The following is a 15,823-nucleotide window of genomic DNA, read 5'->3' as shown; positions in this document are numbered from 1 at the left end:
ATTCCTGTTTTGTTTAGTATTGGCTCCCACATGACTAGACTATACCTGGGATAAGAATGGTGCTCAATAGTCCTTGACTAAATTGATAAACAAATCAATGAATACTTGTCTTCCAAGGAGCAGTTCTTTTTTGCTTGATGGGCCACAAAATAACTATTGCTAGTGACAAGAGAGTTATGGCAGAGATCTCAGTTCCTTCACTTGCAAATAGGTATTTGAAAGTTGCCAGAATTGTAAAGAGTGAACATCCTTGATATAGAAATGAAAATGGCAATTATTCAGGTGTGGTGAAAGTTCAGTGAACTAAACCAGAACCTAAAATCTTTTTTAGGATTCCGATTAATCTAGGAATGAGTCCATGTCTATTCCACTGAAAAATGGTGACTTTTTGAAAGAAATAAAATATTTATGATGGGACAACTCAGAAATTTTTTAAGTAACAAGTAAATTTTAAAAGTATCCTTATACACACACAAATAATTACTATTATCATATAGGTGCATCCTTGATAATTTTATTGATATTACTGAATTGAAAAGCATCCTTATACATACATAAACAATTACTATTATCATATAGGTGCAACATTGATAATGTTATTGATATTATTGAATGATAAATTAGGAAGACAGTATTTAAATGAAATCTTCACAGTATTTAATCTTTGAATCCAATAGTTTTGTTCATGTATTTCATTTGTTTTTAACATTCTAATCAAATTTTCTAATTTTTCTTACTAAATCAAAATTTTAGTTTTCTTTTTAAGAGTATGTGTGCTCAGCAGAGAAACAGAGTAATAGGTGGGGAAAGAGAGAAAGCACTCCCCAGTGGGTTTGATCACATCTCAATTCTTTCTCCATTCTTCCATCCTGTTTTTTGGTTTGGGAAAAGCACATGTATGCCCCTAGCATGTCTTTCACACCACAGAGACCAAGATTCAAATCTCACATGGGAGCCTACTCCCTTAACCACAAGGCTGCAGGTCCAGCTCTATAATTGGACATTTCATAAGCTTAATTATAGGTATTTTATATTTTGGGCTGCTGCTGAAATGAAATTTTCTCACATTATATATTATAAATGCTTACTGAAAAGTTTTTGAATTTGACAGTTGATCTTGTAACTGACTATAATAATATTTAATACTTTCTAATACTTTTTCAGTTATCTCAGTGTTTCCTGGTAATCGCATCATCTCCTAATAACTGTGATCCTACCCTTCCAGTATTCGTATTTTTATTTCTATCACATATTGTTATTCATTCTTCTGGTAAAAGTTTTGCACTGATGTTAAATTATAGTAATGATGATGGGCAATCTTGTATTGTTTCTGACTTAACTTGGAATTATTCTAGTATTTCATTTTTAACTTTGATATCTGTAGTTGTTTTTCAAGTAGACACTTGTTATTTGCCTCTTATCTCTTGATAATTTAAATTAAACTGAAGCAAAGATCTTTGTGCATAAATATTTGCATTTTTTATTGTGTACTTAAAATGAATTCAGTATCACTTGATACATGTCAAATTGTTTCCAAGACTTGATACACAAATTTACCTGCACTGTATAAGTACCACTCTTAGAAGTATTTTTAGTATTGCTGATTTTTAAAATTCCAGCATAGTAGTTGATGAAGAAGTTTTTATAAATAAGAAAATTGTATGTTTTCATTTTTTTGTGATTGGCTACTTTTCTATTTATTGATTGGCCATGGGTATTACGTTTGTAAATTAACTATTTTTCATTCCATGCTTCTATTTGGTTGTAAGTTCTGGGAATATGATAAAGAGAATGACTCCTTGATTATTGTATGAGCTCATTTTAACACATTCATGAATAATGCCAAGTTTCTCTTTAAAAAATATTATATCAGACAATCGTCCACAATATATGAAAGTAATCATTTCAGGGGTCCACCAAATGGTATAATGGTTATGTCACTGGATTCCCACATGGCTGACTGCAGTTTGAGTCCTGGACCCAGTAGCTTCAAACTCATGCTAGACATGCAGGTATTCCCAAAATCCCAAAAGGGGAATGGAGAAGGGATTGCAATGTGGCCATCCCCCCAGGGGCGATTTCTTCCTTTCTATCTCTCTCTCTTTGGTGAACACATGCACCCTATAGCAAACATCTCTCTTAAAAAAAAGGAAAGTGACCATTTCTATCTACCCATCCCCAAAACTGAAAGTATTAATTTTTCATTGAACTGCCATTTCGACAGGTGAAAAATGTGTATCCTAAGTATTTAATTTTCATATCTGAAATTATTAATACATAGGATTTTTTGATTACCATGAGATTCATTTCATCGTTTGTCATTTGTCTGTCCTTAAATTGTATTTACTTTTTTCTTTCTACATATTTGTATCATGTTCTATTCATGCTAGTAATACTTTATCATAAATAGAACATGATTTTTTTAATTTGATTTGCTATGTAGTTGTGCTTATGGGGTTTTGTTTGTTTCTTTGTAGACTGAGCACATTTTTGCCCAACCCCAAGTCCTCCAGCCTCACCTTATTCCAGCATCATTGCAGTGTCCAGTTCCCTGCTGGCTCTGCCCAGTTTCACTTGGGTCCAACCTGACTGCATTTCCTCAAACCCGTGTCCTAAACCTCTTGCTTTGGGCTCTGAAGTTTCTTTTGGCCTGCAATTGAATGTGCTCCAAGAAACCGACAACTGACTTGTACTCAGTGGTGCAGAAGGAAATCTGGAAGACTTAACACCTATTGGTTACTCCCTCCATTGACTAACTGGGAGCAGTAGAGTTTCTTCCTTATTTCTTCAAGTAGACATTCTGAATCCTCTTTGAATGTCCCTAAGGGACGGAGTAACCTGAATCCTCTTTGAACGTCCCTAGGGGACTGAGTAACTTGATGGTCAACTAAACAATGCATCTTTGTATTGACTTTTTTCTATTGAATACTAATCCAATTCTCTCTTTCTGCAATTCATTCCTACTGTCTGAGATTATGTTTCAAAATAAAACTCCCAAATAAACTAGCACACATAAGTCTTTGTTTTAAACTCTGCTTTGAGGCTATGTCTTACATGCTTTTTTTACTTTTAAGATGTTTCTATGTCTGTGTGAGCATGACTATGTATGGGCATGTACATAATTCACATATATGTGTGTGTATATATATATATATGTATATATATATATATAAAAGTGCATATATATTTTTTTTCTCATTTGTTATTACTTTTTTTAATTTGACCAGACAGAGACAGAGAGAGAAAAGGAAAGCAAGAAAGCAAGCCACCAGGTCTGGGACTCGAACCACAGTCAAACATGCAAGAATCCAGTGCCTTTAACCACCACACCACCTGCCGCCCCCCATAATTCATATATTTTATGAACGTATCTTAATTGTTATAAGGGCTTTCCCTGTCACCAGACTTGGATAAATATGGATGTACATTTTAGTTCTTTGTGATTGTTTTTCTCACTTTTTAAAAAAATTGTACTTGTAAAGTTTATTTGGCATAAGGTACAAGGCAGTGATTTTTTTTTGTAATATGTTCCAAATAGTTGCATAAATAAATATAAAAAGAAGCCTACTGAGCATCTAGCCTTTTCTCATTGATTTTGTCCCTTAACACTCCAGAGTTTAAGGACAATTAAAGATTAACAAGAGACAAATACTCACATAGCTATTCTCCACATAATTTTTAACCAGCCAACATACATGTAAATTGAAGATACATAGAGCAGAAGCAGAAACTTTTTCTTAGTTTCCTAGCTGGGCTAAGCTCCCAAAGATACTCAGCACAGACACTTGTCACAGAGTAAACAATTAACTTCTTGTTTTGCTGTAAGTCTTAAATATTTGGGGCTTATATCCCCATTGCAGGAAAACGTATATCAACAGTGTAATTGTTCCCATTTATGGTTACTTTTATGAACACAAAATTATCTAGTTTTTTTTTAATTAAAAAAATGTTTTAACAAACTTAATTATCATCAAGACTGTACCCACATGAGGCTGCTGGAACAGGATCTTGGTGTTCATGAATTACATCATAGCCTTAGTCTTTCTAGTATCTGAATAAATAAACAAGCCAGCCCATTGCCCCACAGTCATGCCCTAAATATGTACGTGTGTAGGAGGCTGTTTCTGCCTTTCACATCCATGTCAGTGAGCTCTCAATCTATTCTTATGACAGTACGGTCAAGACTACTGAGGCTTTTTAAATATGTCACAGAGTAAATCCCTTCTCAGTCTTCTCCTTTCTCAAAAATTTGTTGGCTATTCTTGTTTTCTTATCCTCCCAGTTGAACTTTAAAATCACTTTATCAAGTTCTTCCCAAAAATGTGGTAGACGTGAAGATGCACTGCAGATGCCACTTCAAGGAAGGGCTTGCTACCCAGCTGCATAGACATCTTCCAGCTGTTGGCTCTTTCAGGGCCCCACCCTCCCCAAAGCTGCTTCTATCGGGTGGCTGGACAAAGCAATGATAAGAGAATCTGGCATTTCAGCTGACCTGGGGGGACTCTGATGGGCAGTACCTGCTCCAGAACTCCTCGCTGGGTTGACTGAGCCTTTGCTGGGCTTGTATCTTGGTTCCACTTTTTCTTTTGTTTGAATCTGCTGCTTTTGTCTTTTGTCCTGTTACTTCACCTTTTCTCAGAATGCCCATTCCTAATAAATGTTATATCCTAAATTTCATATCAGCTTCTTACTCTGGATCACCCAAACTGGGACAAATTTCACTGGAGTAGTGCCAGGCCTACCAATTAATTGGTATTAATTTCTTTCATACTCAGATTTTCCATTTATGAACATGAAGCATCTCAATTCATTCCAGTCTTCTTGTGTATTTCTTGGCAAACCTTTTTTTCATAGGGTTTCAGAGTTTTTAAAAATTTTCTGTTTCCTTATATTGATGATTGTTAATAATTGGTCTGTTTTTAACAAAAGTTATTCATTGTATCTTCTACATAATCCATCATATTATATGAGGGGACTTCTAAAACTTTCGAGAAAATGGAATTAAACTCTGAGTTTATTTTGGTGCCAAAATATTTTCAAATCCATGCATAGTCTTTTTAGAATATGTGTTTTCTATGAACTTTTTGAAGGCCTCTCATATCATAAAACATGTTAGACTAGGAAGGAACTTCAGTGACTTCTCTTACAAAATTTCACTTATTTAAAACACTGTCTACATTATCCTATCAATCCTTTCCTTTGTTATAACTTTTATCTGGCATAATGAAATTATAGCCATGCTATTATCAACAAAATTTTATTCCCACCTTCCACATTTTGAGAGCAATTGCAACAGAAATAGAGACCATCTGTTGAATGCCTCTGCTAAACCATGCAAGGTCACACAAATGCTCTAGTGATCTTACAAATAATCCTAGTTGCTGTGCTGCAAGGCTGCATTATATCCTACACTTTTCAAAGAACGCCTGTAACTTATCCATTACCATCAGCTAGGAAGTTATCAAACCAGGAGTCAAACCAACGGGGAAGTTAAAGGAAAAAAAAAAAAAAAAAAAAAAGGACTTTCTTTCTTTCTTTCAGGCATTCTGACTAAACTGAGCCTTCCTCAAATTCTTGTCATGTCACACACACAAACACACCATAACTGCTGAATGCTTATTTTTTGTGTAACATTCAAACAAAAAGAAGTACATAGACTAAAAACTTAAGTTCTACCTTCACCTTACTCCCTTCCAAATGCTTTTCCTTCTCCAGAAGTAACTATGAACAATTTGTATTGTAGAAATTGTAAAGAAAATCAACTTCATTCTCTTTAAGTTCTGTATTATAAGGTATTCCAGAATGTGTCTTTGCTTTAAATAGTTTAATCAGTACCCTAATGGATATTTGGATTGCATGTACCTTTTCAAAGAAATGAAACTTTGTAACTTTCCTTTGCTAAAAAATCACTTTGAGTATTTTGTTATAAAAGTAATTCATCATTCACTATGTTGATGAAAAGAAATGTTGAGCCAAGTAAAAGAAGCTATAAATTTGCTTTCACCAGGTTAAACATTGGGTTGTTGGAAAGGTACTGATACATTTTTGCATAGGAAAAAATATATCGTGACTTTTCTGACAACCCAATAGACTCTGTATCTAGTGGAAATTCTAGACATGAAGGACTACAGGGTGTTCCCAGCTACATATACTATTAGTTATGTCATAACAAATGGGAAATATCAAGGTCCAATATATATAATCACACTGCCATTTTATTTGGAAATTTTTTTGAAGACTCAAGTTATTTTAATCTCAAAATGAAATATTGTAGAAAAATGGAAAAGACAGATTAGTAAAGTGCTTTAAGTCACTAAATAGCTACCGTCTAAATTTTGCCTAATGATCTTTTGAGATATGTTTATACATCATATGTAAGACATGTAAGTTATTTACATATCCAAAATAACATGATGCAGACTGTATTAACTACTTTGTAGCTTTTTTCACTTAATATATCTTGAAATTTTCATGCAGTAATAATCAATTTTAAGTCAAAAATGAAAACTTGTTATAATCTTTTCTTTTTCAAGAAAACTGGAATGCATCTCCTACAGCAAATAAAAATACAGAGTAAAATATTTCACCTAATGCTGCTAGTAGCTCTTTTGGATTTTTTAGTCTGTGTATGTGTCTCTATAAACATTTCAGTCTAGCCTTAAGCCTCCACATCCTTACTTGTGTAAAACTGGACTTGACCATAATTGTATTTAATTTGAATGAACTTCAAACTTTTGTCACAAACCCAATTGAGTCATGTTTCTCATTATGTACAGTCTCTAGTGTATCTTTGCATACTCTTGAGCAATATGTTGGACTGTTGAACATTTTAGTGTCTTGAGACTGCTTTCTAAGAAGCTTGTATGGTTTCTTTAATAATAGGGATGCCTTGAAACTTCTGGAAATTCTGTCAGAAATCCCAAATTTAGTCACTCCTTTTTGATGGTCTCATTTTAGTACAAATAAAAGAAAGTCAGAAGTCACTTTTCTGAACTCACAGTTCCCACCTATAGTTACACGCAAGTTGCAGTGTACAGGTTTGTGGGCAATACTCTAGGGGTACCATTTACATAGGAGTGTGTGTGTATGAATTTCTGTCTTTCCCATGAACAGCAATAACATGTCTAGTTCTAATAAATTCTAAGTCACTTTGAGAATTTTCAAACAGCTTTTTTTTTTCTTCTAATTTTCACACTAAATCTTTAAGGTCAATTGTGCTTAGCAGATCACATGCTATCTGGAAAAGAATGATTTTGTTTTATGATCAGAAAACTAAAAAAGAAGTCTATTCTTTTTTAAAGTTTTGTAGTTTTGCCATAGGGCACATGCGCTCACCAGAGACAGAGAGATAGGGAAAGTAAGAAATTGTCCCCAAGGGGGAATGGCCATGCTCCCCATTACTCTCTTGGAATCACGATACACATGCACTGCACTTGCACCTGGTATGTTCTTCAAGCTGCTGGGGCCATGACTTGAACCACACAGTCAGCCATGTGGGATCCAGTGCCTTAACCACCGTGCCACTGGTTGGCCCAAAGAAGACTATTCTTTAGATGTCCCACCCTTTTAGTTGATCATATCTGCCTAATTTGGCTGCAGTTGTCTGTACTTTGTGTTACAAGTGGGACTACATGAACCTCAATACCAAGCGTGTGACAAACCCCATTCATGTATTCAGGATACCTGAATGCTAGTCAGGTGCTGATGGCCAGAGATGCACCAGGCAAAAGCTTAGTGCCTGAGAAAACCGGAGTTCCACAACCAAGAAATAAGTTGAAGCAAACGAATTTGTAAGATAGATCTTTAAATATTGTAACTGACACATATACACAGAGACACATATAGACACATTCACACATGTATCTAAAATGTACATACATACATATATAATATATAATATATATGCATACATCTATGTGTATATATAAACCAAATATTCTCATCTTACGTTCATTTACTTCACTAGAAAATTAACAAACTCTTACATTATTCTTGCCTTTAAAGACATCCAATCTCGAGCAGTCCCCTGCCCAGTCAGGGAAACTGAGGCAGGACTCTCCATCAGTCCCAACCCCAGTCTCAGCTCCCAACCTCAGAGCTCCCCCTCCTCTCCACCAAAAGGGCAGCTCTCAATCAGAGCCCACCTCTGTCTGAAGCCCCTTGCCCAGACAGGGAAACTGAGGCAGGGTTGTCCATCAGGACTATCCATCAGCCCCAGCCCCAGTCCCAGCTCCCAACCTCAGAGCCCCTCCCCCACCAGAAAGGGTAGCTCTCAGCTCTCAAACAGAGCCCACCTCTGTCTATATACAGGGAAACTGAATCCAGACTGTCCAACAGCCCCAGCCACCACCCCAGTCCCAGCTCCCAACCTCAGAACACCTCCTCTTCTCCACCAGAAAGGACAGCTCTAAGCTCTCATTCAGAGCCCACCTCCCTCTGCAACACCCTGCTCAGTCAGGGAAACTAAGGTAGGACTGTTTATCAGCCCCACCCCCAGCCCCAGTCCCAGAACCTTCAGCATCCCCTCTCCTCTCCACCAGAAAGGTAGGATTTTTCTCCCTTCTTTCTTTCGCTAATTCCTACTCCTCCATCCCACATAGGGCAGTCTCAGCTCTCAAGCAGAGCCCATATCTGTCTGCAGCTCCCTGGGGAAATCGCATGCTGTGCACAACTTTTTTTTTTCTTCTTTTGTATTCTTTTCTGTTCCCTCTTACATTGTCATTTTCTCCTCATCCTTCACCTCTTCAGAGGGACAAGACTGGTCTAGAATTATAGTTTTCAAACATCTTAGCATCTTGAGGCTCCCAGGGATCCTCACTCTATAATGAACAACCTGCAAAAAAGGTAACTGCTTCAGAAACCAGAATGGAAAACTCCTCCAGTGGGGACCACATTACTAACCACAGTGGAAGAGAAACTTTGGCACTGAAACAATCCACAGCAAAAGGGAAGAAAACTAGTTCAGTGGCATATTCTCCAAAAAGGTATTCAAATGTGAATAAATCAGCCAAAGGCTAAAAATTCCTGAAAAGCCTCAAGTTTGAAAAAAACAGGGAATATCTATCCATCAAGAGAACACAGAACTCACCTCCATCTCTTGAAAACAACAGAAGTAACCAAAATGTCTGAAAAAGAATTCAGAAAATTCATAGTGACAAAACTCTATGAGTTGTAGCAGAAAAGAGGCAACAAACTCTGGGGGATAAAGAAGTCCTCCCACTATTTGAAAAAAGAAATGGACACCATAAGAAAGAAATAAATGGAACTGTTAGAGATGAAGACTGTAATACAGGAAATCAAAACCTCTCTCGAACATATTAAAAGCTGATTAGACCATGCTGAAGATCATATCTTGGATGCAGAAGACAAAAACTCTAGCCTAGAAAAAAGAACATCAAAAAGATAGAAAAATGACCAAAAAATGAGGATAATATACAAGAAACACTAGATTCCATTAAATGTCCAAACAACTGAATTGTTGGTATCCCCGAAGGTGAAGAAACTAATAAGGGCATTGAAAATCAATTCCATGAAATCCTGGAGGAAAACTTTCCAGGTCTAGAGAAGCACTCAAATGTCCAGATCCAAGAATACAAAGGACCCCAAATAGAATCAACACAAGAAGATTCTCTCCACAGCACATCTTAGCCAGACTGGCCAAAACCACAGACAAAGACAAGATACTAAAACTACCAAGAAAGAAACGTCAAGTGACTTACAATGTCATCCCATCAGACTAACACCAGACCTTTCAACAGAAATAATGCAAGCAAGGAAAAAATGGGAAGACATATTGAAAGTGTTAAAAGAGGTCCAATTTCAACCAAGATTATTATGTCCAGCAAGATTATCCTTCATATGGGAAAAAAATATATAAAAATCTTCTCAGATCAAAAAAATCTGCAAGAATTTGTCAACACCACACCAGCTCTTCAAGAAATTCTGAAGAGAGTCCTGTTCAGGAAAACTAAAGAATGAACAGACAGAAATAAGAGAATAAACGACAACGGCCAACTTAAAGGCAGAGACAACTCCAGAAATGTCAAATATAACATTGAACGTTAATGGATTAAATTCTCCAATCAAATAACAAACTGACAGAATAGATTTAAAAAAGAAGAGAAAGAAACCCTCTATCTATTGCCTACAAGAAATGTATCTCATGGATAAAGACATACATAGACTAAAAGTTAAGAACTGGAAAAATGTATTCCATGCAAATGAGAACCAAAAAAACCTGGAGTTGTGATACTGGTTTCAGACAAAATAGGCTTTAAAACAAAAACTGTAAGAAGAGACAAAGAAGGGCATTATATAGTAGTAAAAGGACCAATTCATCGAGAAGGTATAACACTTACAAATATCTATCCACCTAACTCAGGAGCACCTAAATACGTAAAAGACTGTTAGATCTAAAAGGAGAAATAGGCTGCAACACACTAGTTATTGGGGATCTAAGTACCCCATTATCTCCTTTGGACAGATTATCTAGACAAAAAATAAGCAAAGAGATTCAGAATCTAAACGATACCATAAGTAAAATGGACTTAACAGACATCTATAGAACCTTCCACCCCAAAACCACAAAATATACTTTTTTCTAACCCCCACATAGAGCCTTTTTGAAGACTGACCACATGATAGAGCATAAAACAAGCCTTTAGAAATTCAAAGATATAGAAACTGTATCCAGCATCTTCTCTGAACATGATTGAATTAAACTGGATATTAATTTTAGGAAAAACCCTCAAAAAATACAAATACATGGAAACTAAATAACCTATTTCTGAATGACTTCACAACTACTGAAGAAATTAAAACTGAAATCAAAAGATTCATGGAAGTCAATGATAAGCACACAAGTTTCCATAATCTATGAGACACAACAAAAGTGGTCATAAAAGGGAAGTTTACAGCAACTAGCGTGCATAAGGTAAAGATGGAACATTGGCAAATGGACAACCTAACATCATGCCTCAGAGAACTGGAAAAGCAACAAGAACAAAAAAAATCAAAAAAAAAAATTCCAGGAGAAATGAAATAATAAAGATTTGAGCAGAAATACATAAAATAGAAAATAAACAAAATATACAGAAAATAAAATAAAAGCTGGTTATTTGAAAAGATAAACAAAATTAACACACCACTAGTAGGCTAATTAAGAAGAGGAGAGAAAGAAACCAGATAAATCAAGTTCATAATGAAGCAGGCAATATAACAACAGACAAAATAGAAATACAAAACATTAGAAGATACATGAACAAATATACACCAACAAACAAGAAAACTTAGATGAAATGGACAAATTCCTGGACACATATTATCTACCAAGATTAACTCAGGAAGACATAAAAAGTCTGAATAGGGTCATAACAAGCAATGAGATTGAATCAGTAATTAATAACCTGCCAACAAAGAAAAGCCCTGGCCCTGATGGCTTCACCTCTGAATTCTATAAAACTTTTAAAGAACAGTTAACCCCCATTCTACTCAAATTATTTCTAAAGATACAAAAGGATGTAACTCTCCCAAATTCATTCTGTGAAACCTCCATTACCCTTATCCTTAAAACAGACAAGGACATGACAAGAAAGGAAAACTATAGACCCATATCTCTGATGAATATAGATACAAAAATTCTCAAGAAGATACTAGCAAATTGTATCCAACAACATATAAAAAAGATTTTACATTACAACCAGGTAGGCTTTATTCCAGGGATGCAAGGATGGTTCAACATGCACAAAACCATAAACATAATACACCATATTAACAGAAAGAAAGATAAGATAAAAGAAAGATAAAGATCAAATGCTTTTCTGTATCAAGTACAACATCCCTTCATGATCAGGACTCTCAGCAAAAATTGGCATAGAAGGGACATTCCTCAACACAATAAAAGCTATCTATGAAAAACCCATAGCTAACATCATCTAGGATGGGGAAAATCTGAAAGCTTTTTTGCTAAAATCACATACAAAACAAGGATTCCCACTTTCTCCACTCCTTTTCAACATAGTACGGAAGTCCTTGCCAATGCAATCAGAAAAGAGAATAAAATAAAAGGCATTCAAATAGGAAAAAAAGAAGTGAAATTATCTCTATTTGCAGATGACATGATTGTATACATAAAAGACCCAATGGCCGGGAAACAGCAGTTAGCGTGATGGCTATGTCGCTGGACTCCCACGTAGTCGACAGCGGTTTGAGTCCCAGACCCGGTGGCTTAAAACTCATGCCAGGCACGTGTGCGTGCATGTCCAAGATCCTGAGAGGAGAATGGAGGAGAAGGGATTGTGGTGTGGCCATCCCCCCTGGGGGGGTGATTTCTCGCTTTCTGTCTCTCTGTCTCTGTCTGTCTGGCAAGCACACGCACCCTATAGCGAAAACCTCTCCAAAAAAAAAAAAAAAAAAAGACCCAATGGCATCCATGAAAACATTCCTGGAAGTATTAAATGAATACAGTGAAGTTGCAGGATACAAAATCCACATACAGAAATCTATAGCATTTCTCTATTCAAACAGCAGGCAGACTGAGAAAGAACTGAATAAAGTAATTCCATTTATCATTGACATAAAAAGTATTAGACCCCTAGGAATAAATCTAACCAAAGAAGTTAAATATCTCCACAAGGAAAACTATGAGAAGCTAAAAAAAAGAAATTGAAAAAACGCAAAAAAAGTGGAATGTCATCCAATGTTTCTGGGTTGGAAGATTAATATAATCAAAATGGCAGGTCTACTCATATTAATCTACATTTTTTGTTGTTGTTACATAAATTAACCCATTTATTGTAGGCTAGTGATATTCCAAATGTCTGTGGAGCTTCTACTTGTCTTTCAATTCCTTCAGTCTTCTGATGGCAGACTTTACTGTGACAGTCAAAGTGCTGTTATAGGTCCGGGCACCACCAGCTACCGTTTTCATGCAAGAACCACAGTGCCAGATGCCCACAGCACGTCTGTTCATTTTAGTTTTGCCACAGAAGGAGTAAGTGTACTTGGCGTGCTGGCTGATTTCAATTTTCTTCACCATTTCCAGAGGGAGGCACAACTGCAGGTCCAATATTTACCAATGATGCCGACCTTCTTGGTGTGTTTAGCCATATTGCCGCCAACTAGGTCTGAGCCCAGAGAGCTTAATCTACATATTTAATGCAATCTCTATCAAAGTACCAGAAACATTCTTCACAGATCTAGAAAACACAATCATAGTATTTGTCTGAAATCATAAAAGACTAGGAATTGCCAAAGCAATACTGCACAAGAAAAGTGGAGTGGGAGGCATCTCACTCCCTTACCCCCAAATATAATATAAAGCTATGATAATAAGAACAGCATGATATTTGCACAAAAACAGGCATGTGAATGAATGGAACAGAATAGAGACTCCAGAAATAAACCCCAAAACATACAGCTAGCTGATTTTTGACTAAGGCTACCAGTCAATCCAGTGGGTCCTCTGTCCTCTCACTGTCTCTCACTGGCTGTCTCTCTGTCTTCTCGTGCTCTCTCTCTTTAAATTTTTAATTTTTAAAAAAAATTTTCAATGACTTCTCCTTACCTTCGGCCTTTTCTTTTCACTTACTAAGTTCAGAAGCCATTTTAAAGCTGAAGTGTGTCCTGGCCTGTTGACGTGGTGCACTAGTTCGCCATGTGGTTTTCACATGTAAAAAAAATTGTTTTTTCTCTTTTTTGGTAGTATTTTTCTAATTTTTTTTTTTTTTTGCTTTTATGTTTTTCAACCTTTCTTTCCCAACCTAAGCTTCACTCTCCACACACTGAATGTCTAGATAGGCCGTTATGCATGTAGCCAAGCATCTGAATACTTTTAGAGTCATTGAAATCCCCAATGCTTATTGAACCTCCTTCTTTAAGGAAGAAATTTCTTTTGATAAATCTGAACTAGTAGTCTCTTTCTGCGGATACCACACTGAGAAGCACAGTGGAGAGATTTCATCACAGAATGACCAGAAACCACCTCAGAGGCACAAGAAACATGAGAAACCAAGAAAATATCTCTCCCCAAAGGAAAAAGAACAATCCTTCATCATCCACAGACAGTGTAATACAACTTGTGGAAATGTCTGATAGAGAATTCAGAATATTCATAGTGGCAAAACTGAACGAAATGCAAGAACTGAGAGGCAATGAACTCCAGAAGATGCAGAAAAAAAGAGACAATGAGTTGCAGGAGGTGTTGAAGTTTTTCCATGACCTGAAAGAGAAAATACACACCATAAAAAAAGAATCAAATGGCGCTATTAGAGATAAAGACTGCCATTCAGGAAATCAAAACCTCCTTCAAAAGTATTAAAAGCAGATAGTCCATGCATAAAATCAAATCTCAGATGTGGAAGGCAAAACCTCTGATCTAGAAAAAACAACTAAAAAAAATGAGAAAATAATCCAAATAAATGAGAATACTATACGAGAAATACTAGACAGCATTAAGCGCCCAAATAGCTGGATAATCGGTATACCAGAGGTTGAGGAAACTAATAAGGGCATTGATAATCTATCCCATGAAATCTTGAAAAAAAACTTTCCAAATCCAGAGAGACATTCAAATATCTAGACCCAAGAAGTACAAAGGACCCCTAACAGAATGAACTCAAGAAGATCTTCTCCAAGGCATACCATAGCCAGACTGGCCAAATCTACAGACAGAGACAAGATACTAAAATTGGCAAGAGAGAAACGTCAGGTTACTTACAAAGGTTATCCAATCAGGTTAACCTCAGTCATCTCATCAGAAGCAATACAAGCAAGCAAAGAATGGGAAAATATATTCAAGGTGTTAAGTGAAAAACAGTTTCAACCAAGAATGCTATACGTAGCAAGATTATCTTTCCTATGGAAAGAAAGGATAAAAAAATTCTCAGATAAACAAGACGTAAAAAAATTTGCCAATAGCAGACCTATTTTTTCAAGAAGTTCTGAAAAGAGTGCTCTACCAGGAAATCTAAAGACACGTACAGAAATAAGAGAACAAAAGGCAACCAAGAAAATGACCAATTTAATGCTAGCAACAAGAAATACCAATAGTAACATTGAATGTTAACTTTCAAGATTTAAATGGAAAGATTGGACCACAGTAATACTGCATATTCAACAGAACAGAGTTTGAACACTGAACTGGCACAATACAATTTTATGACTTTTGAGTGAAGCGTTACTGATGTGTGTGGGTTTTTTTTTTTTATTTAAATTTATTTATTTACATTCATTCACTGGACATCATTACAACATACAAAATGAGATTTTTCATCCAGAGTACACTGCATACTGGCTCAATCAAGCACATCAGCATACATTTTATCGTCAACAAATAATTTTCCATTTTTTGTTTCCTGTATGTTTTGCTTTTTTTTCCTCATCCTTGATTCCCTATCTCTTACCCTCTGCCATCTCCCACTCTCCTTCCACCCTATCTCTGGTATCAGTGGCTGCTTTCTATACTGTTTTTCCCCCACATTTTATTGAGTCACTAAAGATCTTAATTAATCTAGATATTTTCATAGCAAGCACAGCTGATATATACATTTCTATGAACACAAGTCCAACTTTAGGCATAAGCCTCAATGAGTAGAATGAACATCCTATAAAGTAGCACCTAGCTGGGGCTATATATCATACTGCAGTCATCAAATAGGCATTTTTTTCTGAAATTTTTTCTTCACTTAATTTACATTCTTTTCCTAAGCATCATCACAGCATACAAAATGTGACTTCCCATCCATAATATACTGCATAGTGGCTTAATCATGCATATTATTATCACAAATTTTCCATTTCTAGTTTCTAGAATTTTTTTTACCCC

The sequence above is a fragment of the Tupaia chinensis genome, unplaced genomic scaffold, assembly GCF_000334495.1.
Source record: "Tupaia chinensis unplaced genomic scaffold, TupChi_1.0 Scaffold145916_1, whole genome shotgun sequence".
Lineage (NCBI taxonomy): Eukaryota > Metazoa > Chordata > Mammalia > Scandentia > Tupaiidae > Tupaia > Tupaia belangeri.
This window is presented reverse-complemented; position numbering follows the sequence as displayed.